Raw genomic sequence first — 23,752 nt, forward strand, 5'->3', positions numbered from 1 at the left:
CGAGTCTCTGGTACCCCCGCTATCCTCTGGCCCGGATGGGCCGAGCGGCCGCTCCGACACGACAGGTTCCCGCCGGCGCCATCCACACCTGGTCGCTGCCGGCGGGAACTGTGCGGGAATGCTGGGGAGGCGGCCTGAGGGGGGTTCCTTCACCGGGAGGGGCCTCCGATGGGTGGGCCGACCTCTCTAAAGGAGGACCTCCTTCCCTCCACCGGCCTGCAAGATCCATCCGCCATCTTCTTGCAGGGGCGGCCTTGGGGAGAACGGCAACCGCGCATACGCGGGTTTCTTAATTTACGCGCCGCCGGCTGCGTCATTTACGCGCCGCCGCGTTTTACGCGGCGCCAAGGCCCAACGTGCGTAAAATACGTGACCCTGCTCCTAGCCCCCCAGGGGCGGGAGAATAGGGGGCTGGGAGCGGCCTCCGACGCCGGAGTGAAACACTCCGGTTTTTACTCTGGCGTCGGGAATTTGTCTCCCTTTTGGAGAATCGCGCCCCTGGTGTTCCCCAACATTTCTGGTATCCTACTTGTATCAACAAAGAATAAAGAACAATACAGCACAGGAACAGGCCCTTCGGCCCTCCAAGCCTGCGCCAACCATGGTACCTATCTAAACTAAAACCGTCTGCACTTACGGAGTCCGATTCCTTCCATTCCCACCCTGTTCATATATTTGTCTAGATGCCCCTTAAATCTCTCCCTCAATGTCGGCAAAACGAAGGAGCTGGTCATCGACTTTAGGAATGCCCCTTAGCACAGTGGGCTAAGACAGCTGACTTGTAATGCAGAACAAGCCCAGCAGCGCGGGTTCAATTCCCGTTCCACCCTCTCCGAACAGGTGCCGGGATGTGGCAACTAGGGGCTTTTCACAGTAACTTCATTGAAGCCTACTTGTGACAATAAGCTATTATTATTATTAAATACTGCTATCATACCTGCTCCCACCCCCCCCCCCCCCCCAGGCAGCGCGTTCCATATATTTACCACTCTCTGTGTAAAAATTGTGCCTCGCACATCTGTACTAAACTTTTCCCCACGCACTTTAAACCTATGTCCCTAGTACTTGACTCTCTTACCCTAGGAAAGAGCATCTGACTATCCACTCTGTCCATGTCACTCATAATCTTGTAACCTCTATCAAGCCGCCTCTCAACCTCCGTCGTTCCAGTGAGAACAGACCGAGTTTATCTAACCTCTCCTCATAGCTAACACCCTCCATACCAGGCAACATTCTAGTAAACCGCTTCTGTACCCTTCCCAAAGCATCCACATCCTTCTGTTAGTCTGGCGACCAGAATTGTTCACAATATTCCAAATGAGGCATAACTAAAGTTCTATACAGCTGCAACATGATTTGCCAATTTTTATATTCAATGCCCTGACCAATGAAGGCCAGCATGCCGTATGCTTTCTTGACTACCTTATCCACCCTCATTACCCTTTCAGTGATCGGTGGACGTGCACACCCAGATCTCTCTGCCTGTCCTCTCTCAGCACAGCTGTGATATTCTCCTTAACTAATATGGTTAAGATGGTGGACAGGCCATACCAGGCTGTGATGCCGCCAGATAGGATGCTTTCTATGGTGCATCTGTAAAAATTAGTAAGAGTCAATGTGGACATGCCGAATGTCCTTAATATCCTGAGGACGTATAGGCGCTGTTGTGCTTTCTTGGTCGTAGTGTCGACGTGGGTGGACCAGGACAGACTGTTGGTAATGGGCACACCGAGGAATTTGAAGCTGCCAACCATCTCCAGCTCAGCACCATTGATGCAGACAGGGGTGTGTACTGTCTTGTTATGCTGTCGATGTAACATAAGCGGCTTCCTTTTGGTGCACTTGACAAAGGAAGGTTCAGAGGTGGAGGTAACTTCAACACATTTATTAAACTATTTACACTTCTATTACTCGGGTTCGCCACTACTGCTAATCCTACTATAGCTACCCAGACTGACTAACCAGTCTGCTACAATCCATGTGGTGGGTGTAATATTGAATCAACCCTGTGTCTGTACCCACTTACTGTCTCCACTGGAAAGAGGCAGATCATGTGTGTGGTGTCCTTTATATATGGGTTGGTGTAATGCCCTCCTGTGGTCGTGTCACCTCTGTGTGTATCGTGGATGTCCATTGGCCGTGTCCTATCTAACTGATCTATTGGTTGAGTGTGTGTGTGTGATGTCTCTGGTGCTCCCTCTAGTGTCTAGCTAGCCTACATGTATTTACATTAACCCCTTGTGTATTTACAGTGATGCACATCACCACATGTACGATACTTCACCTCCTGAATTTGATGACCAGCTCCTTAGTTTTGCTGACATTGAGGGAGAGGTTTTTGTAATTACACCATGCCATTAGGTTCTCTATCTCCCTCCTGTACTCTGGCTCATCGTTGTTGAGGACCCACTCACTCCAACCGTGTCATCAGCAAACTTGTAAATGGAGTTAGAGCCAAATTCTGTCTGCTGCTGGAGATTCTATTTGGCTTTGCTTTGTAGCCCGGAGGTCGTACCTTGTATTGATCAGGGTCACTTGCCTTGCTCAGGTCGGAAGAACAAAATATGGAATCTGTTTGGGTGGAACTAGGAAACAAAGGGACAACAATTAGTACAAGTTGTTTAAAGGCCACCTAACAGTAGTGGTAGTGTGGGACATGGTAACAATCAGGACATTAGAGAAGCATGTAGCATTGGTAATAGAGTAATTATGGCTGACCTCAATCTGCATACAGGCTGAGTTCCAGCACCCACTACCCGCTGTGTAAAAAACTTCCCTCGCACACCCCTCGCGCCTTAAACCTATATCCCCGAGTAATTCACTCTTCCATCCTGGGAAAAAGCTTCTGACTATCCACTCCGTCCATGCCCCTCATAATTTTGTAGACCTTTATCAGGTCGCCCCTCAACCTCCGTCGTTCCAGTGAGAACAAACTGAGTTTATCCAAACTCTCCTCATAGCTAATGCCCTCCATTCCAGGCAACATCCTGGTAAACCCCTTCTGTACCCGTACCAGCCTCCCCGAACAGGCGCCGGAATGTGGCGACTAGGGGCTTTTCACAGTAACAGTAAAAACAACAGGGTTGTGGTGATGGGAGACTTCAACTTCCACAATATTGACTGGGACTCACTTAGTGCCAGGGGCTTAGACGGGGCGGAGTTTGTAAGGAGCATCCAGGAGGGCTTCTTAAAACAATATGTAGACAGTCCAACTAGGGAAGGGGCGGTACTGGACCTGGTATTGGGGAATGAGCCCGGCCAGGTGGTAGATGTTTCAGTAGGGGAGCATTTCGGTAACAGTGACCACAATTCAGTAAGTTTTAAAGTACTGGTGGACAAGGATAAGAGTGGTCCGAGGATGAATGTGCTAAATTGGGGGAAGGCTAATTATAACAATATTAGGCGGGAACTGAAGAACATAGATTGGGGGCGGATGTTTGAGGGCAAATCAACATCTGACATGTGGGAGGCTTTCAAGTGGCAGTTGAAAGGAATACAGGACCGGCATGTTCCTGTGAGGAAGAAAGATAAATACGGCAATTTTCGGGAACCTTGGATGACGAGTGATATTATAGGCCTCGTCAAAAAGAAAAAGGAGGCATTTGTCAGGGCTAAAAGGCTGGGAACAGACAAAGCCTGCGTGGAATATAAGGAAAGTAGGAAGGAACTTAAGCAAGGAGTCAGGAGGGCTAGAAGGGGTCACGAAAAGTCATTGGCAAATAGGGTTAAGGAAAATCCCAAGGCTTTTTACACGTACATAAAAAGCAAGAGGGTAGCCAGGGAAAGGGTTGGCCCACTGAAGGATAGGCAAGGGAATCTATGTGTGGAGCCAGAGGAAATGGGCGAGGTACTAAATGAATACTTTGCATCAGTATTCACCAAAGAGAAGGAATTGGTAGATGTTGAGTCTGGAGAAGGGGGTGTAGATAGCCTGGGTCACATTGTGATCCAAAAAGACGAGGTGTTGGGTGTCTTAAAAAATATTAAGGTAGATAAGTCCCCAGGGCCTGACGGGATCTACCCCAGAATACTGAAGGAGGCTGGAGAGGAAATTGCTGAGGCCTTGATAGAAATCTTTGGATCCTCGCTGTCTTCAGGGGAGGTCCCGGAGGACTGGAGAATAGCCAATGTTGTTCCTCTATTTAAGAAGGGTAGCAAGGATAATCCCGGGAACTACAGGCCGGTGAGCCTTACTTCAGTGGTAGGGAAATTACTGGAGAGAATTCTTCGAGACAGGATCTACTCCCATTTGGAAGCAAATGGACGTATTAGTGAGAGCAGCACGGTTTTGTGAAGGGGAGGTCGTGTCTCACTAACTTGATAGAGTTTTTCGAGGCGGTCACTAAGATGACTGATGCAGGTAGGGCAGTAGATGTTGTCTATATGGACTTCAGTAAGGCCTTTGACAAGGTCCCTCATGGTAGACTAGTACAAAAGGTGAAGTCCCACGGGATCAAGGGTGAGCTGGCAAGGTGGATACAGAACTGGCTAGGCCATAGAAGGCAGAGAGTAGCAATGGAGGGATGCTTTTCTAATTGGAGGGCTGTGACCAGTGGTGTTCCACAGGGATCAGTGCTGGGACCTTTGCTCTTTGTAGTATATATAAATGATTTGGAGGAAAATGTAACTGGTCTGATTAGTAAGTTTGCAGACGACACAAAGGTTGGTGGAATTGCGGATAGCGATGAGGACTGTCGGAGGATACAGCAGGATTTAGATTGTCTGGAGACTTGGGCGGATAGATGGCAGATGGAGTTTAATCCGGACAAATGTGGGGTAATGCATTTTGGAAGGTCTAATGCAGGTAGGGAATATACAGTGAATGGTAGAACCCTCAAGAGTATTGAAAGTCTAAGAGATCTAGGAGTACAGGTCCACAGGTCATTGAAAGGGGCAACACAGGTGGAGAAGGTAGTCAAGAAGGCATACGGCATGCTTGCCTTCATTGGCCGGGGCATTGAGTATAAGAATTGGCAAGTCATGTTGCAGCTGTATAGAACCTTAGTTAGGCCACACTTGGAGTATAGTGTTCAATTCTGGTCGCCACACTACCAGAAGGATGTGGAGGCTTTAGAGAGGGTGCAGAAGAGATTTACCAGAATGTTGCCTGGTATGGAGGGCATTAGCTATGAGGAGCGGTTGAATAAACTCGGTTTGTTCTCACTGGAACGAAGGAGGTTGAGGGGAGACCTGATAGAGGTATACAAAATTATGAGGGGCATAGACAGAGTGGATAGTCAGAGGCTTTTCCCCAGGGTAGAGGGGTCAATTACTAGGGGGCATAGGTTTAAGGTGAGAGGGGCAAGGTTTAGAGTAGATGTACGAGGCAAGTTTTTTACGCAGAGGGTAGTGGGTGCCTGGAACTCGCTACCGGAGGAGGTAGTGGAAGCAGGGACGATAGGGACATTTAAGGGGCATCTTGACAAATATATGAATAGGTTGGGAATAGAAAGATACGGACCCAGGAAGTGTAGAAGATTGTAGTTTAGTCGGGCAGCATGGTCGGCATGGGCTTGGAGGGCCGAAGGGCCTGTTCCTGTGCTGTACATTTCTTTGTTCTTTGTTGTTCTTTTTACCCTCTCCAAAGCCTCCACATCCTTCTGGTAGTGGGGTGACCAGAATTGAACACTATATTCCAAGTGTGGCCTAACTAAGATTCTATACAGCTGTAGCATGACTGCCAATTTCCATACTCAATGCCCCAGCCAATGAGGACAAGCATGCAGTATGCCTTCTTGACTACCTTCTCCACCTGTGTTGCCCCTTTCAGTGACCTGTGGACCTGTACATCCAGATCCCTCTGCCTCTCAATGTTCTTAAATGTTCTGCCATTTACTGTATATTTGCCACCTGTATTCGACCTTCCAAAATGCATTACCTCACATTTGTCCAGATTAAACTCCATCTGCCATCTCTCCACCCAAGTGTCCAAATGATCTAAATCCTGATGTATCCTCTGACAGTCCTCATCGCTATCCGCAATTCCACCAACCTTTGTGTCGTCTGCAAATTTACTAATCAGACCAGTTACATTTTCCTCCAAATCATTTATATATACTACAAACAGCAAATGTCCCACCACAGATTCCTGTGGAACTAGTCACAGCTCTCCATTCAGAAAAGCACCCTTCCACTGGTATCCTCTGTCTATGACCGAGCCAGTTCGGAATCCATCTTGCCAGCATACCTCTGATCCCATGTGACTTCACCTTCTGTACCAGTCTGCCATGAGGAACCTTGTCAACGGCCTTACTGAGGTCCATGTAGACAACATCCACTGCCCTACCTTCATCAGTCACCTTTGTTAATCAAGAATCTAGCCACCTCTGCCTTACGAATAATCGAAGATTCTGCTTCCCCTGCCTTTTGAGGAAAAGAGTTCCAGTGACTTACGACCATCTGAGAAAAACATTCTCTTCAATTCGGTCTTACATGGGCTGCCTCTTATTTTTAAACAGTGACCCCGAGTTCTACATTCTCCCACAAGAGGAAACATCCTCCCCATGTCCACCCTGTCAATACCCCTCAGGAACTAAAAGGTGTCAATCAAGTTGCCTCTAACTCTTCTAAACTCCAATGGATACAAGCCTAACCTCTCCAACCTTTCCTCGTAATACAACCCACCCATTCCTGTTATTAGTCGAGTAAACATTCTCTGAACTGTTTCTAACACATTTATATCTTTCCTCAGGTAAGGAGACCAATACTGTACACAATACTCCAGATGTGGTCTCACCAATGCCCTGTAAAAGTGAAGGATAGTCTTCCTACTTTTTTATTCAATTTTCCTCATAATAAATTATAATATTCTATTAGCTTTCACTTGCTGTACCTGGATGCTGACCTTTTGTGATTCAGGGGCTGGTTTAGCACAGGGATAAATCGCTGGCTTTGAAAGCAGACCAAGGCAGGCCAGCAGCACGGTTCAATTCCCATACCAGCCTCCCCGAACAGGCGCCGGAATGTGGCGACTAGGGGCTTTTCACAGTAACTTCATTTGAAGCCTACTTGTGACAATAAGCGATTTTCATTTCATTTCATATGCTCAGACACCCAGACCCTCTGCGCCTCAGAACTCATAGAATCCATTCGGCCCATCCAGTCTGCATCGGCCCTTGGAAAGCCCACACCTCCACCCTATCCCCAGTAATCCAACCTAACGTTTTTGACACTGAGGGGCAATTTATCACGCCCAATCCATCTAACCGGCACATCCTTGAACTGTGGGAGGAAACCGGAGCACCCGGAGGAAACCCACGCAGACACGGGGAGAACGTGCAAACTCCATACAGACAGTCACCCAGCGGGGAATCGAACCTGGGACCCTGGAGCTGTGAGAATGAATAGGATAAATAGACAAAATCAATTTCATCTGGTTGGGAGGTCTTGGATCAGGGGTATAGTCTGAAACTAGAGCCAGACACAATCAGGAAACACTTCTACAAGCAAAGGGTGGCGGAAATTTTAGACCCTTTTCCCCAAAACAGCAATTGATGTCGGATCAATTGTTACTTTTAAACAGGTGTTTGATAGACTAGATATTGAGGGATATGAGGGAAAACGGAGTTCGGTCAGTTCAGCATGCTTTCATTGAAAGGCGTGATGGGGTCCAAAGATGTGCAGGTTAGGTGGATTGGCCACGATCAATGTGCAGAGTTATGGGGCTAGGGCGAGGCGTGGACCTCGATGGAGTGCTCTTTTGGAGGGTGAGTGCAGACTAGACAGACCAAATCGCCTCCTTCTGCACTGTACGGATTCTGTGGATTCTATGGGGTGAAGGGATTAAATGGCCTCCACTTTATCCTGCAAAGTCCAGTATATCTAAAGCCCCGGTCTATCGTTTTGCAATACATCCTAATCCAGGGTAGTATATTTTTGCCTTATGGACCCGTAGAGAATTTTGTTTCACTCGATGTGATAGAAAGTCAGAACTCGCATTTCTTGGTTTGCTGTTTTCTTTGTAACTGAGACAAAGTCCCAGAGCAGTGAGGTGGGCCTTTGAAACAGTCCACTTGGGCACCCAGTTATCCTTGTGGCTCTTTCAAGGGCTCCTGGGCCTGACTCCACACCCACCACAGTACACCCCCTCCACCTTCCCACCACCACGCAAAGAGAATCCAAAGATTCAGGGCACTCTCTTCTCAGTTGGGTTGAGGTGTCTGCGATTTTCCTTACCCTACGCTTCCGACCCAGCAGCGAAAACTTCACCCAGGATGTGACGTGTTAAAGAGGTGGCCGGGAAAGTGATATCTATTTCAGTGTGACCGAGATCAATACAGAATATTGCACAAGCCAAACTTAGAACATTATCTGAAGGAAGTGCCGCTTTGTAATCTGAGGAGTGCCACGTGCAGTGCAGGGGAAAGTGCAAAGCCATGCTGGGGAGAATATTTTGCCAATCGGGAAAAGCGTGTTCCACCCTTAGCTCGTCACCCTTTCTGAAGCCAGTCATTCTGGTGGGATCTGTGGACAACGGACGACTGATGCAGAAACGCCCCTTGAAATGCACTGACCCATTTGTAGTCCGGGTACCCATCCGTTAAGTGCTGGGAGCCGCGTGCCGAGCAGTTGAGTGAATTCTGAAATAGTGAGGTGAGTTGCCTTCCATCTGGTAGTGAAGTTTCTTCATACCTAATCTTTCAAAACCCCTCTATTTTGAATGACTATTAAATGCCTCCATCATCCTCTCTGCTCTTTGAAGAACAACCTCAGATTCTCATGTCCCTCCACCTAATTGCTTTTATGGCAAGAGGATTCATCATAGAATTTACAGTGCAGAAGGAGGCCATTCGGCCCATCGGGTCTGCACCAGCCCTTGGAAAGAGCACCCTACCCAAGCCCACACCTCCACCTGTAGCCCAGTAATCCCACCCAGCCTTTGGACACTAAGGGCAATTTAGGGCAGCAAATCCACCTAACCTGCGCGTCTTTGGACTGTGGGAGGAAACCGGAGCACCCGGAGGAAACCCACGCACACACGGGGAGAACGTGCAGACTCCGCACAGACAGTCACCTGAGGCCGGAATCGAACCTGGGATCCCTGGAGCTATGAAGCAAAAATGCTCACCATTGTGCTACGGTGCTGCCCGTGATGGCAACACAAGAATATGCCTGGATAACTGCGTGCAGTTTTGGTCTTCATCCTTAAGGAAGGAGGTAACACTCACATCGGAGGCGGCACGCAAATGTTCACTAAATGTGTCCCTGGGATGACGGGGATGTCCTATGATGAGAGGCTGGGCAAATTGGGCCTATATTCTCAGGAGTTTAGAAGAATGAGAGCCGTTATTAGAATGTACAAAATCACGAAGGGACTTGATAGGACTGAGAGATTGTTTCCTTTAGTCAGGGAACCTAAAACACAGGGCACAGTTTGAAAAGGGGACGATCATTCAGGACTAAGATTTCTTCACTGTAAGGGTTGTGAATCTTCGGAATTCTCTCCCCCGGAGGTCTGTGGATTCTCCATCGTTGAATATGTTTCTGACTGGGATAGACAGATATTTGGTCTCTCAGGAAACCAAGGGATATGCCCCCCCCCCCCCCCCCCCCCCCACCACCACCTCCCCCACACACACACCTTTGAGCTGAGGAGGAAACTCTAGCATATTTGTCTCTGGTATTAGAGCAACAAGTATCCCATGAAGGCGCAGTGCTCTCACCAACTCTTTTACTCTCAGGCAACGACACAGCCTGTGATCAGGAAATAAAAATTCAATGAACACAGCCCAGGCATTGTGCAAGCTCGGGAATGCACAAGTCCCTTTCGGTCTTTTGTCTCATACATACTCGACAGGTTCGTCAAGTCTAGAGGAGAAAGTAACAGGACAGAATGTGTAATTATCACTGTCACCCAGAGTTGCACCATTGTTGTTTCAACATCACTCAATGAAGTTTGAACATCGCAGCAGGGGAAAGTTCCGCCCCATTTGCTCTCGACAAAATCTCTGCTCGAAGGAGAACCATCTCCCCTTCTCATCCTCTCCCACCAACTGTCTCTTACTTGAGTTTGTTCCTTATTTTGGCTTTTTGTCCCGTGACTCATAATTTGTCCCGTATTTCTAGGATGGCTTGTGGGAGACGGAGCCTGGGAGTGTTTTAAGCAGGGGCTCGAGGACGCGAGTCAGCAGCAGAGAGATGATAATATCGCGATTCCACAAGATAAGTTGTTCAGTTGCCCCCCCCCCCCCGGTTCCATGGTTGAAGTCTCCCTTATCTTATTTTGTCGGAGTTGGTCACCCTGCTCCACATAACCAAAGACCCATAGTACTGCTACTAGTCTAATAAACCTTCTCTGCACCCTAGCCCAGGTCTCTTGGAGGAGATGGTGGTGTAGCGGTAACATCACTGGACTGGTAATCCAGCGGCCCAGGCACTGGGGGGCATAGATTCAGCTGGACAAATTCTATTCATAAATCTGGAATATAAAGCCAGTCTCACTAATGGTGACAGTGAAACCATCAACTGTTGTAAAAACCCATCAGGTTCATTGAATCCCCCGTAGGGAAGGAAATCTGCCATCCTCACCTGGTCTGGCTCGCGTGTGATTTAGGGCCCACAGCAACGTGGTTGACTCTGAACTATCCTCCGAAATTGTAAATCAGTGAAGATTGGTTTATTTTGGAGTAGAATAGGATAATTAGTGTTTGCTTTAAAATAGTTGTAATGCCTTATTACAGTGCAGGCAACGTTTAAAGTGAAAGTAAAATTGAACCACATTGAAGTTATTAACCCTTCCTTAGCCCACAAACACAGAAACAATAATTAAACTTAAACTTATACCTTAGCACACTGGGCTAAATCGTTGGCTTTGAAAGCAGACCAAGGCAGGCCAGCAGCATGGTTCAATTCCCGTACCAGCCTCTCCGAACAGGCGCCGGAATGTGGCGATGAGGGGCTTTTCACAGTAACTTCATTTGAAGCCTACTTGTGACAATAAGCGATTTTCATATTCCTAAAACACACACCTACAAATATAAATTACTTGAAACTATCTCTATTTCCTAACATCATTCATTTCAAGAAAATCAGTAAGATTTATTTAATGATCATAAGTTACGCTGACTAATTCCATGCTTCAGACAGGGAGCTATAAAAAAATAAAAAATAAAAACCCAGTCCATCTCCACATCAAGGATAATTAGAGGCATTAGGAGACTAATGCTATTGCGTGTTCACTTTCCCGACATGTCCCAAAGCACTCAATGTGACATATTGCAGCAAGGTGGGACAGAAAGCAAAGATATAACTGACTGGATTTGTGTTCTAATGGGGGATAAATGTTTAGCTAGGATACCAGCAGAATTCCCAACTCACCTGAGCCTGCTTCCATCATGAGGGTGGGGGAAAGCAGAGATGATCAATGATTTTAAAAATGAAATTGGATGAAAACAGAATTGCAGAGCTACAGGGATAAAGCGAGAGAGTGGGACCGATTGCATTGCTCCATGGGGAGCTGGTGTAGATCCGAAGGGTGAATGGCCTCTTTCTGTGCCGTGAATGATTCTATGATTCCATGTGCTGAAGGACCTTGGTTTAACGTCTCATGCAAAGGGCGGCACCTCCAACTATAAGTGAAAGACTTGTCGTTAGATAGCCTCTTTCACAACTTCAGGGACGCCCCAAAGCATTACATAGCCAATGAAGTGCTTATGAAAGGCAGTGGCAGATGTAACGTAGTCACGGTGGACAGTCAATATGGCCAACGCAATGGCGTGATTTCATGGCCACGCTGTGCCTGCAAAATAGCTCACCGCGGCGCATCATGGCCGAGAAAATTCGGAGACCCCACTCCCGGGATCTACCCGGCTCACAATGCCTCGCGAGATCTAATGGGCTCCAGACAGAACGGCACTCGTGGGGGTCTCCCAGGGGATCGGAGACCCCCAGGTGTGAGGCCTTTGGGCAGGATGCTGCCGGGGTGCCAGCCTATCACTTTCAAGATGCCCGGGTGGCACTGCCAGCTGGAATGGGCACTACCAGGGTGCCAAGTTGGTACTGCCAAGGGTGCGATCGGGCTGGGGGTGCCCTGCGTGGGTGCACCACCTCAAATCCTAAATGAGATGGATTAAGAACGTATCTAGCAACTCAAACCTGGGCATCCATGAGGTGCTTTGGCCATCAGCAGCAGCAAAATTGTTTTCAATCGCAACCCGTAAGTTTGTGGTGCAGTGTATCCCCCACTCTACCGTCACCATCAAGCCAGGGGATCAACCCTGGTCAATGAGGAATACAGGTGGGCATGTCAAGAGCAGCAGAAGGCACACTTAAAAATGAAGTGCCAACCTTTTGAAGCTGCAACACAGGATGACTTGTGTGCCAAACAGCGGAAGCAGCATGCGATAGACAGGGCTAATCGATCCCACAGCCAATGAATCAGATTTGAGCTCTGCAACCCTGCTACACTCAGTCCTGTATGGTGGTGGGCAATTCAACAACCATCAGGAGGAGGAGGCTCGACAATTATCCTCAACCTCAATGATGGGGGAGCCCAGCATATCAGCGCAAAAAGACAAGGCTGAAGCATTTGCAACAATCTTCATCCACAAGTGCTGATGGATGATTCATTTCCGGCTCCTCATGAGGTCCCCAGCACAGATGCCAGTCTTGAGCCAATTCAATTCACTCCACGTGGTATCAAGAAATGGATACAGCCGAGACAATGAGCCCTCAAACCATTCCATCGGAAGACTTGCGCTCCAGAACTAGCCGTGCCCCAACGAAATAGTTCCAGCACAACTCCAAGACTGGTATCTACCTCATCTTTCCACAAAATGCAGGATAAATCTAACGCAAACAATTACCACCCGTCAATCTATTCTTAATCATCAGTAAACAATGCTATCAAGCAGAACTTACTCAGATATAATCTTCTCACTGACACTCAGTTTGACCACAGACCATAAGACGTTGGAGCAGAAATAGGCCACTCAGCCCATCAAGTCAGCTCCACCATTCAATGAGATCAGGGCCGATCTGATAATCCTCAACTCCATTCCCATAACCCTTGATTCCCTTCCTGATTGAAAATCTGTCTGTCGCAACCTTGAACATACGTAACGAATTTCACAGATTCACTCCCCTCTGAGAGAAGAAATTCTTCCTCATCTCTGTCTTAAATGGACGACCCCTCTGGTCCTAGACTCTCCCACAAGAGGAAACAACCTCTCAGCATCGACCCTGTCAAGCCCCCTGAGAATCGGATATTCTCCATAAAGTCACCTCTCGTTCTTCTAAACTCCAATGAGCACAGGCCCAACCTACTCAACCGCTCCTCATAGGAAAATCCATACCCTAGTGAACCTTCTCTGGACTGCCTCCAATGCCTGTATATTTTTCCTTCGATAAGGGGACCAAAACTGTTCTCAGTATCCCAAGTCTGGTCTAACCTATGCCTTGTATAGCAAGGCATCCCGATTTTATAATCCATTCCCTTTGAAATGACATAACCCATTCCCTTTGAAATGAAGGCCAACATTCCATTTGCCTTCCATAAGACCAGAAGACATAGGAGCAGAATTAGACCACTCGGCCCATCAAGACTGCTCCGCCATTCAATCATGGTTGATATGTTTCTCATCCCCATTCTCCTGCCGTCTCCCCATAACCGCTGATCTGCTTATTAATCAAGAACCTATCTATCTCGTCTTAAAGACACTCCATGATTTGGCCTCCGCAGCCTTCTGCGGCAAAGAGTTCCACAGATTCACTACCCTCTGGCTGAAGAATTTCCTCCTCATCTCAGTTTTAAAGGATTGTCCCTTCAGTCTGAGGCTGTGCCCTCAGGTTCTAGATTTCCTACAAGTGGAAACATCTTCTCCACGTCCACTCTATCCAGGCCTCTCAGTACCCTGTAAGTTTCAATAAGATCCCCCCTCATCCTTCTAAACTCCAACGAGTACAGCCCCAGAGTCCTCAACCATTCCTCATATGACAAGCTCTTCATTCCAGGGATCATTCTTGTGAACCTCCTCTGGACCCTTTCCAAGGCCAGCACATCCTTCCTTAGATATGGGGCCCAGAACCGTGCACAATACTCCAAATGGGGTCTGACCAGAGCCTTCAACAGCCTCAGAAGTACATCCCTGGTCTTGTATTCTAGCCCTCTCAAATGAATGCTAACATTGCATTTGCCTTCCTAACTGCCGACTGAACCTGCACGTTAACCTTTAGAGAATCTTGAACTGGGACTCCTAAGTCCCTTTGTGCTTCTGATTTCCTAAGCCTTTTCCCATTTAGAAAATAGTCCATGCCTGCTACCAAAGTGCATAACCTCACACTTTTCCACATTGTATTCCATCTGCCACTTCTTTGCCCACTCCTTTCGCCTATCCAAGCCCTTCTTCAGCCCCCCCCCCCCACCCCCTCACTTCCTCAATACTACCTGTCCCTCTGCATATCCTTGTATAATCTGCAAACTTAGCAATGTTGCCCTCAGTTCCTTCTTCCCTATTACCTGTTGAACTCGCACGTTGGCTTTGTGAGAGTTATGCACGGGGACCCCCAAATCTCTCTGTGTTGCACCTTTCTGCAGCCTTTCTCCATTTAAATTATATTCAGCTCCTTTATTCTCCCTACCAAAGTTTGGATTCTGCCAAGGCCGGACCTCTTTATAGCTTTGGCCCAAACATGACCAAAGGAACTGAACTCAAGACAGCATCAAGGCAACATTTGACCAAGGGTTCCATGGGGGGACCTTGGCAAGGCTGGAGTCAATGGGAATCAGGGGCAAAACTCTCCATTGGTAGGACTCATGCCTAGCACAAAAGAAGATGGTGGTGGTTGCTGTTGATCAATCATCTCCGTCCTGAGGCATTAGTGCAGGGGTTGCTTAGGGTTGTGTGGTGAAAAATGATGGCCTTTAAGAATATTATAGCATAAGCAGGCATTGTATTGTAGGCAGGGGTGTAGTGCCAAATTTAGAGGTGCCAAATCGAACAAAATGCGTTGGCCATAATTTTCCTGAACCTAAGATTACTTTGTTTCCTTATGTATGAGTCATTTAAGTGCTAGAATGGTGTTACAACTCTGCAATCCTTCTTAGGGAGTTGTCTGCTTTCTGTTCCCACCGTGCTATAGTAGAGAACATTCTTAGTAACCAGGGACTGATGCAAAACAAAGATATTCACATTCCAGAATTGTCAGCTGGAAGTCTTATGGTGCCTTAAGTATCATTTTATCTATACGGGTGTCTGGTAATGGCTCGCAAATAGCCCTCATCAAGAGGTAAAGTTATTAAAAAGTGACTGTGCTAAGTGATGGGCAGTGGGGGAGGTGACCATCCTGACATTTTGGGTACCTCTCCTGCATTCATTGGTTAGAAAGTTTCAAACATGTGATTGACATTGGTTAAATTACCAGCCCCCAGAAATAAAATATGTTTACGAGCCCTCGTCAGGTGGCAGTCCAGTCAGGCACTGCCTTGCTCAGATGGAAGGTGGATCAGGAATGAGCAGGGTGGACGGGTGACGAACTCTTCGGCTAGAGAGCAGAATGCTGTCATCACCAGCCACTGAGATTAACGCACTCTGTGCCAGCCGTCATTTGCCACCAGGGATCAGTGAGACACCCTCAACTGTCACGGGATGTATACTTTTCCAATTTATTTCGCTAATGCATCCATATCGAAGCTGTTAGTTTTTAAATAAACAGCTTAAAGATACTCACCACTATTCGGCTGCCTAACGATAATGAGAATTGCTTATTGTCACAAGTAGGCTTCAATGAAGTTACTGTGAAAAGCCCCTAGTCGCCACATTCCGGCGCCTGTTCGGGGAGGCCGGTACGGGAATTGAACCGCGCTGCTGGCCTTGTTCTGGATTACAAACTAGCTGTTTAGCCCACTGAGATTACGGGCGTATCCGTGATCGACTTCCGAAAGAGGTTCAGAAAGGAAATAGCGAATTGGGAGAAAGTCCAGAATAGGGTGGTCTGCGGTGAACGAGTGTGCCTCCCAGTCGAATGAAAAGTACAAGGAATTAAGGGAACCGGTCGGTAAGTTGCAAAAAAACGGCTGGCAGGAGAACAATGCTGTTTTAAACAATTAATTATGCTTACAAACAGGAGGCACATCATGCAAGGGAAAAGCTACACCTAAAACTGGAACAAAATATTAATTTACAGACAGAAAAAGTAGATTAGGCGAGGAATCAAAAGATGCAAGGTGGGCTTTGAGGAAGTTAATTCGGCAGAAAAGTGTCAACTCCCTTGAAGCAGACCACCAGGCACAGATCCGTCAACAGCGAGAGGTTGTGGTTGCTGTCGTCAGAACGAGGGCAGATGATTCTGGGTTTCACTGGAATAATATAGCTGAAAGAAGATTTCCCCCCCCTGCTATGTGATAAGGTAATACCAGTGTGTTACCCCAGCTGAGTAAGGATAGAGACACTGGGGAATGGTGCCTACTGTGGTCAGAGAAACATTCACCACCTTGCACAGGCCTCTTCCCTTCATAGAATCATAGAATTTACAGTGCAGAAGGAGGCCATTCGGCCCATCGAGTCTGCACCGGCCCTGGGAAAGAGCACACAACTTAAGCCCATGCCTCCATCCTATCCTTATAATACAATCTAACCTTTTGGACACTGAGGGCAATTTAGTATGGCCAATCCACCTAGCTTTCACATCTTTAGACTGTGAGAGGAAACCGGAGCACTCGGAGGAAATCCACGCAGACACGGGGAGAAAGTGCAAACTCCACACAATCACCCGAATTGAACCTGGCCCCCTGGAGCTGTGAGGCAGCAGTGCTAACCACCGCGCCACCTATATATGTAAAAGAGGGAATAAATTAAGTTGGAGCATAATTAACTGACATGAATCCCAGAAATATTCATATCTTTCAGAATCTCCATTGGGATGATCATCACCGCTCCTGAATAATGGTCATTTTCGTGAATGCTGAGCTCATGCATAATCTTAGAATCAAACCATATTGCTTCCTTTTCCTGGATCTGATTTGAACGAAGGTAGCACAATACAATTGCAGTTACAATGTTAAGGCTCATACTGAGCACCATGAAATTAGAAATTCAATTTTGGTATCTTGTATTTGCTCCTGCAGATTTTGACTAACACTTCTTTCCAGCAACGTGCCAACAGAAGTTGCCTGTTTTCATCACAAACTTCAATCCTTATTTCGGCAGACTGGTTTAAACACAAAGGTGACTCGCTTGGCATACTTCATTAGCTGCTCTCAACGTGGATAAGCTTTTGTTTGGACAGAACTTTGAACTTTCTTTCAAGAATTTCTGGTTTGAAAATATACAATTTACCATGACTGCCAAGAAACGCTTTCTAAAAATGCAGTATTGCATTACCCCAGTTGGACGGATTTGGATGCCCACTCTGGTGCAAGGTAACCATATTGTTTTTTATACTGCCACATAACACCATTTTGTGTCACAATTTCCTTAATAGCTTTGTGAAGCCCGGTAGAAAAGTAAGTGACAACTGGAGACAGGTTGCCAAAAACAGAAAAATGTAAACTGTAACCTGTAACCTTCATTGAGTTAAGAGGCCTGAGGGAAAAGAACACTGCTTTTCGTGAGGTCCTCTGGTTCGCATCAAACAGATCCTCACCAAAAGCCCAAGTGTATTCGCAGAGAGATCCAATGACTGTTTCTGTGAGGCTCAAAAGGAGGACAAGGATGGTAACGATGGAGACCATCAGGGATTAATATTACTGAACTCTGACTCCTCCACCATCACCATTCAAGGTCCTGACACCATGAAGTAGTGCCTTTACCCAGGTGAGAGGTTACCTTATATTCAAGTGATCATTGTTAAAGCAGGGTGTTGGTTGCGAACATTAAAGATTCAAAAAAATCGATTTGTAGAAGGTATAAAGTGTCCAATCGACGTTAATCGAAAATGCAGCAAACATAGGAGTTACTGGACCTGAAACATGATTTAAAATATACTTGGACAGCTGTGAAAAGACGCCACATTATGTTCCCAAAGCATAAAGACACGCCTGAACTCTAGATGAAGTTTGGCAGAAATATAAGTTGAACTTTTCAAAACATTAGTACCAGGGTTAAAGAGGAACTGCTTAAATTAAACTTCAAGGCCGGGAATTTCTGCTCTCTTTCACATCGGGCGAGAGTGGAAACTATTGCGGCAAGGCCTAAGTTGCGTTTCATGTCGGCGTCAATGCAGGACGTAATCGTCCCCACCCACACACTCTCCTGTCAGTGGCGGGCTGTGTTTCCCTCCGTTCAATGTTAGGAACCACATTGTAATAAATCAGCATCTCAGCATCGGGCCCATACGGCAGAGTCATACCCCCGCCGTCAAATAATGCTTCCACAATGGTATGCTGTTAGAACGGCGTAACGTAAGACTGGTTTCAAAAGGTGTGCACCTGGCGAGCAGTACTTTGAAGGGAGCTTAAAGGGGAGTGCTGTATTCGTGGAGCAGTTCCATGTCTTTGCGGGGGGGGGGGGGGGGTGGACAGGTTTTGAGCAGAGGCAACGCCGGGTGAGTGTGGGGGGTTGCCATGGGGTGAGTGGGGGGGTTGCCAGGGAGTGAGTAGGGGGGTGGTGCCAGAGGGTGAACTTGGGCACGGAATGTTTCCTGGGTCTGACAGCCATGACCTCCAGGTGAACTCCGTGTGCTATCAGTGTGCAGGGGACGCCTTCACATTCAGGTGGCCAGGTCATTGACGCGCTGAGATGATGGCAGGGCGGGCGAGTCAGAGGCCACCCACCACGGCGTGGAACCCATGCCTGCCATTTTGTGTCAGCTGGGTGCCGTACAATTCAGCGGAAAAAGTGTCATTGACCTCGATGGACACCACTCTGCTTTTCGGACATCGGACTTTGCCGATATCGGAGACAATCCCACCCCTGTTACTGACCGTTTCTTTCAAATGTGCTGAAGTAGCAAATATCAAACTTTAAAATTGTTTTAAAGAAGGAAACAAATAGACAAAAGAGAGGGAAACGACTCTGCCCCTTTTCCACAGTTGGTCTGGTCTGTAGTGTGGTCTGTTTAAGAACCTAGTGACTCGCTTAGAATCCTGGGGTAGAATTTTACAGAATCTCCTGATGTAGGACTCTCCAGTCCTACCAGAGTCAATGGTCTTTCCACTGGCTGGCTGCATTTTCTGGCTTCGTCCCACCACAATGGGACCATACAATGCCACCCCTGGTTGAACCAAAAATAAACCTTGGGGAGAAAAGTCTTTCAAAACATTTAGAGGCTTTGAAACAATTGGAATTTAATCTAAAATTTGGGCGAAGTTGAAGAAAAGAGAACAAAGTAATTTGAGGGATTATTTTGGAAAACCACCAATCCTGAGCATAATTGTTTCTGAAACTGTTATTGATGAAAAGAACATGGGGCGCGATTCTCCGACCCCCCACCGAGTGGGGAGCCGGCATGAATCCCGTCACCGCCGTGTCACGAATTCTCCGCCACCGGATATTCGGCGGGGGCGGGAATCACGCCGCGCCGGTCGGCGGGAATCCCCCGGCGATTCTCCGGTCCGCGATGGGCCGAAGTCCCGCCGCTGTCAACCCACGCCAGCCGGCGTGGATTAAACCACCTTTGGGACGGCGGGACACGGCGGCGTGGGCGGGCTCCGGGGCCCCGGGGGGTGGGGGCGGGGCGATCTGGCCCCGAGGGGTGCCCCCACGGTGGCCTGGCCCGCGATCGGGGCCCACCGATCCGCGGGCGGGCCTGTGCCGTGGGTGCACTCTTTTCCTTCCGCCTTTGCCACGGTCTCCACTATGGCGGAGGCGGAAGAGACCCCCTCCACTGCGCATGCGCGGGGATGCCGTGAGCGGCCGCTGACGCTCCCGCGCATGCGCCGCCTGGCAAAGTCATTTCCGCGCCGGCTGACGGGGCACCAAAGGCCTTTCCTGGCAGCTGGCGGGGCGGAAATCAGTCCGGCGTGTGCCTAGCCCCTCAAGGTGAGGGCTCAGCCCCTCAAGATGTGGAGAATTCCGCCCCTTTGGGGCGGCGCGATGCCGGACTGATTTGCGCCGTTTTTGGCGCCGGTCGGCGGACATCGCGCCGATTACGGAGAATCCCGCCCATGGTATGAGTTGCTATTTCAAGTAAGCAGAGAGAAAGTTACCTGAAATGTAAGATAAACAACTTTCCTTTTTCAAAAATGGGCGAACAATCCAGGTGATATCTTCTGTGTATCAAAGAAAAGAAAGTTTCTTCTGGGAAGAAATAAATTGAACACAACTGTCAGCCCAACAACACTGCTATGTGGATTTGGGATAATTTTGGAATGCCGAACAAAAATGAGGCACAATCTGGCAGGTCACATCTGAGGAAATAAAATGCTGCTTGAGAGAATGAACAAACACGCAAAATATCTTAATGCCTGAAATGAAGTGGGAAGGTTTAAATTCAGTTTTAAGGATGTTATGAAAGCAGTTTAAAGTCCAGGGTTCATGTATGAGATAAGATGGTAACTATTGCATGTGTGTGCAGAAATGATTGAAGGGGATAGGGAGAAAAGACACAACAAATAGGAATTGGAACAATGCACCTTGGGTGTGGTTCAATGTGTGAAGAAAATGTTTTTATTTTAATATTTTTGGGGGGTTTTAATAACCTTTAATATTGACACAAGTAGGCTTACATTAACACTGCAATGACGTTACTGTGAAAATTCCCTAGTTGCCACATTCCGGCACCTGTTCGGGTACACTGAGGGAGAATTCAGAATGTCCAATTCACCTAACAAACATGTCTTTCGGCAATTGTGGGAGGAAACCGGAGCACCCGGAGGATACCCACGCAGACACGGGGAGAATGTGCAGACTCCGCACAGACAGTGACCCAAGCCGGGAATCGAACCCGGGACCCTGGCGCTGCGAAGCAACAGTGCTAATCACTGTGCTACCGTGCATTGTGTTATTATATGAAGCAGGCTTGTGGGGGCTATTGTGTGCATGTCTGTGTATGTAGTCCTGTGTGTGAACAAATGGGCAGGATTCTCCGTCCTGATGCACCAGTTTTCTGGTGTGGCGCACCCCTGCCGGTGGTGGGATGCTCCGCCTCGACATCTGACCAATGGGGTCAAAAGAGGAAAGGACAAAAATAAAATAAGACAAAGTTATTCAATTTTATTCTACCCAAAAGCGGTGGTCATAAGGAGAATAGAAAATAATTTTATATTCTGGGAAAGGTGAATTTCAAAGTAGGATAAGGGCAATGGGAAAAGATGAAAGACAAAAAACATGTTTAAAGGAGTACTCAAATAAAAGCACAATTCTGTGGATGCTGGAAATCGGAAATAAAAAATGTCGAAGGCTCATTTAGATTCAAAATATTAACGTAGTTTCCCTCCACAGATGCTGCCGGCTGAGTTTATCCAGCATTTTCTGTTTTTAATGAAAAGGAAGTTGGGAGCAATGTTGGGGATGGCCATGGAAGACATCCGGGAGTGCGCTCTGTGCTGGGATAGAACCGTGAATGAAGAAAGTGAGCCGCCTTCAGCCAACCTAGTAAAGTGTCTTCTGCTGCGAAGCAGAGTTTTGTTTTAAAGTTCTTTGGAATTGCCACTGCAGAGTGGGAGTGAGGGAGAGAATCCCTGTGACATCCCCTACAGCTGGTGTGGGGGTTCCTTGTGGTAATAATACTGGATTCCTTTTACAGACATATGTAAGGGGCTGTTGCATAAAGGAGTGTTTATTTATGAATCTAACCCTGTCGGAATCTTTTTGGGGGAAGGTTCTGTAAGACTAATTTTAACCACATAAATGTAATCTAGTGTGTTTAAGTTTTCATTTAATTTATTAATAAATAATTTAATTTAATATTTAGAATCTCCAAAGTGTTACTGGAATGTGTGTCTCCCAACTTCAGTACACGTATCTTCCCATGGTAAAATTTGAAAAGAAAGGCTGTGATAGCTTGTCATGTTTCCCTTAGGGATTTTGTTTCCGTGGCATTTACCACCTTCCAGATCATAACAAATGGAATATATCAATTTGGTATTCATGTACTTTCTCCTGAAAAGGAAGTGTAAATAAGGCAAATAGATTGTTTACTGCTTTCTCTGAGAAATGTTTGTGTCTTTATCTTTAAGAGAACTTAAATTTCAAAGTCTGACCACCACCCGAAATGGTTAGACCCACTCAAACTGAGAGTAACATACATCCTGGAGGATTTGGGCATTAATCAACCCTATACCCTCGCCCCTAACCTCCCTCTAGAGCTAAGGGACAAAAGGATGTAGGCCGTACCTCACTCACACATGAGCCGGGGAGTCAGCGTGCTAGCAGCACACAGACAGGAGTTAGACATACGCAAAAGCTAGGGAGCATCAGAGTCGTTATCACTCTCCTGCATTGATAGGCTAAGCAAGCACACGGAGTCCCCAGGGCCAATACCCTGAAGACTGGGTTTTCATATGCTCCTTCCTTGGTCACGGAGGGGTCACGGGGGCCTGGGGGGGTGGGGGGGGTTGTAACGCTGTTGGGTGACATGATGTGTTATTGTGTGAAGCAGAAAGCGACGAGGGCATCGCTGGTCCTCCTGCCTATGTGAACTCTCACACCGCCTGACCTCCATTCTCTGGCTCCTCTTGGGCTCTCACTCCATTCCCTCTTTGGCTTCTCATCAGAGGAGATGTTCCTCTCCTCCTGATCATCATCAAGGACATCGCCACTGCACCAGGTTATGGAGGACATAGCAGTTACGACGGCACATAAGACCCTCTGGGGACTGTACTGCAGGGCCCCACTCGACCTATTGAGGTAGCGGAAGCGCATCTTCAGCAGCCCGATGCACTGCTCTGTCACACTCCGGGTGAGCCTCATTGTAGTGGGCCTCTGCATCAGTCTCAGGCGTCTGTACTGGCATCATCAGCGGGTATCCCTTGTCCCCATTGAGTCATCGCTGCAGCCTGAGGTGACCCTCAAATATCCCTGGAATCCGAGACTACCCAAGGGTGAAGCTACCTTGCACACTCCCTGGAAAATATGCACACACGTGCATAGTCCCCATCTGATAGTCACAGGCCATCTGGATATTAAGGAAGTGGAACACTTTCCTGTTAATAATTATCATAGAATTAACAGTGCAGAAGGAGGCCATTCGGCCCATCGAGTCTGCACCGGCTCTTTGAAAGAGCAGCCTACCCAAGCCCACACCTCATAACCCAGTAACCCCACCCAACACTAAGGGCAGTTTTGGACACTAAGGGCAATTTAGTACGGCCAATCCACCTAACCTGCACATCTTTGGACTGTGGGAGGAAACCGGACCACCCGGAGGAAACCCACGCACACACGGGGAGAACGTGCAGACTCCGCACAGACAGTGACCCAAGCCGGGAATCGAACCTGGGACCCTGGAGCTGTGAAGCAATTGTGCTAACCACCATGCTACCGTGCTGCCCCCCAGGACTCCCTGTTGCTATGGGCTTGTAGAGCCACATTAGGCCATTGGTGGCCCTCCTATACCTATGGCATTGAAGATGTGGTCCCAAATCCCACAACCCTCATGTCCTGATGGGCCTGGTTCAGGTCGAAATTTATTTGGTCCGATGCCCTGGCATAGAGTGCATCCGTGATCTCACAGATGCATTTATGGACGGATGGCTGTGAGGTGCCACACAGGTCACCCGTTGAGCCTTGGAATGATCCCGTGGTGTGAAGGTTTAGGGTGGCCATCACCACCATGGCCACAGGAAGTGGGTGCCCTCTTCCTCCACATGACGTCAAGTTAGCTAGAATGTCGGACAGGTGCCACACTGTCTCCCTGTTGAGCTGTGGTCTCCTGA

At 47.8% G+C, this 23,752-nt stretch overlaps 1 long non-coding RNA gene across 1 annotated transcript; it reads left to right on the forward strand.

Annotated features, from left to right (window-relative positions):
• Positions 1-15,414: 15,414 nt before the first annotated feature.
• LOC140402536 (uncharacterized) lies at positions 15,415-22,337 on the forward strand. The gene is made up of 4 exons (XR_011938162.1): positions 15,415-15,993; positions 16,845-16,967; positions 17,063-17,356; positions 21,318-22,337. It is a non-coding gene; the product is annotated as an uncharacterized lncRNA (long non-coding RNA).
• Positions 22,338-23,752: the final 1,415 nt, after the last annotated feature.

This window comes from Scyliorhinus torazame, chromosome 25 (genome assembly GCF_047496885.1).
Source record: "Scyliorhinus torazame isolate Kashiwa2021f chromosome 25, sScyTor2.1, whole genome shotgun sequence".
Taxonomy (NCBI): domain Eukaryota; kingdom Metazoa; phylum Chordata; class Chondrichthyes; order Carcharhiniformes; family Scyliorhinidae; genus Scyliorhinus; species Scyliorhinus torazame.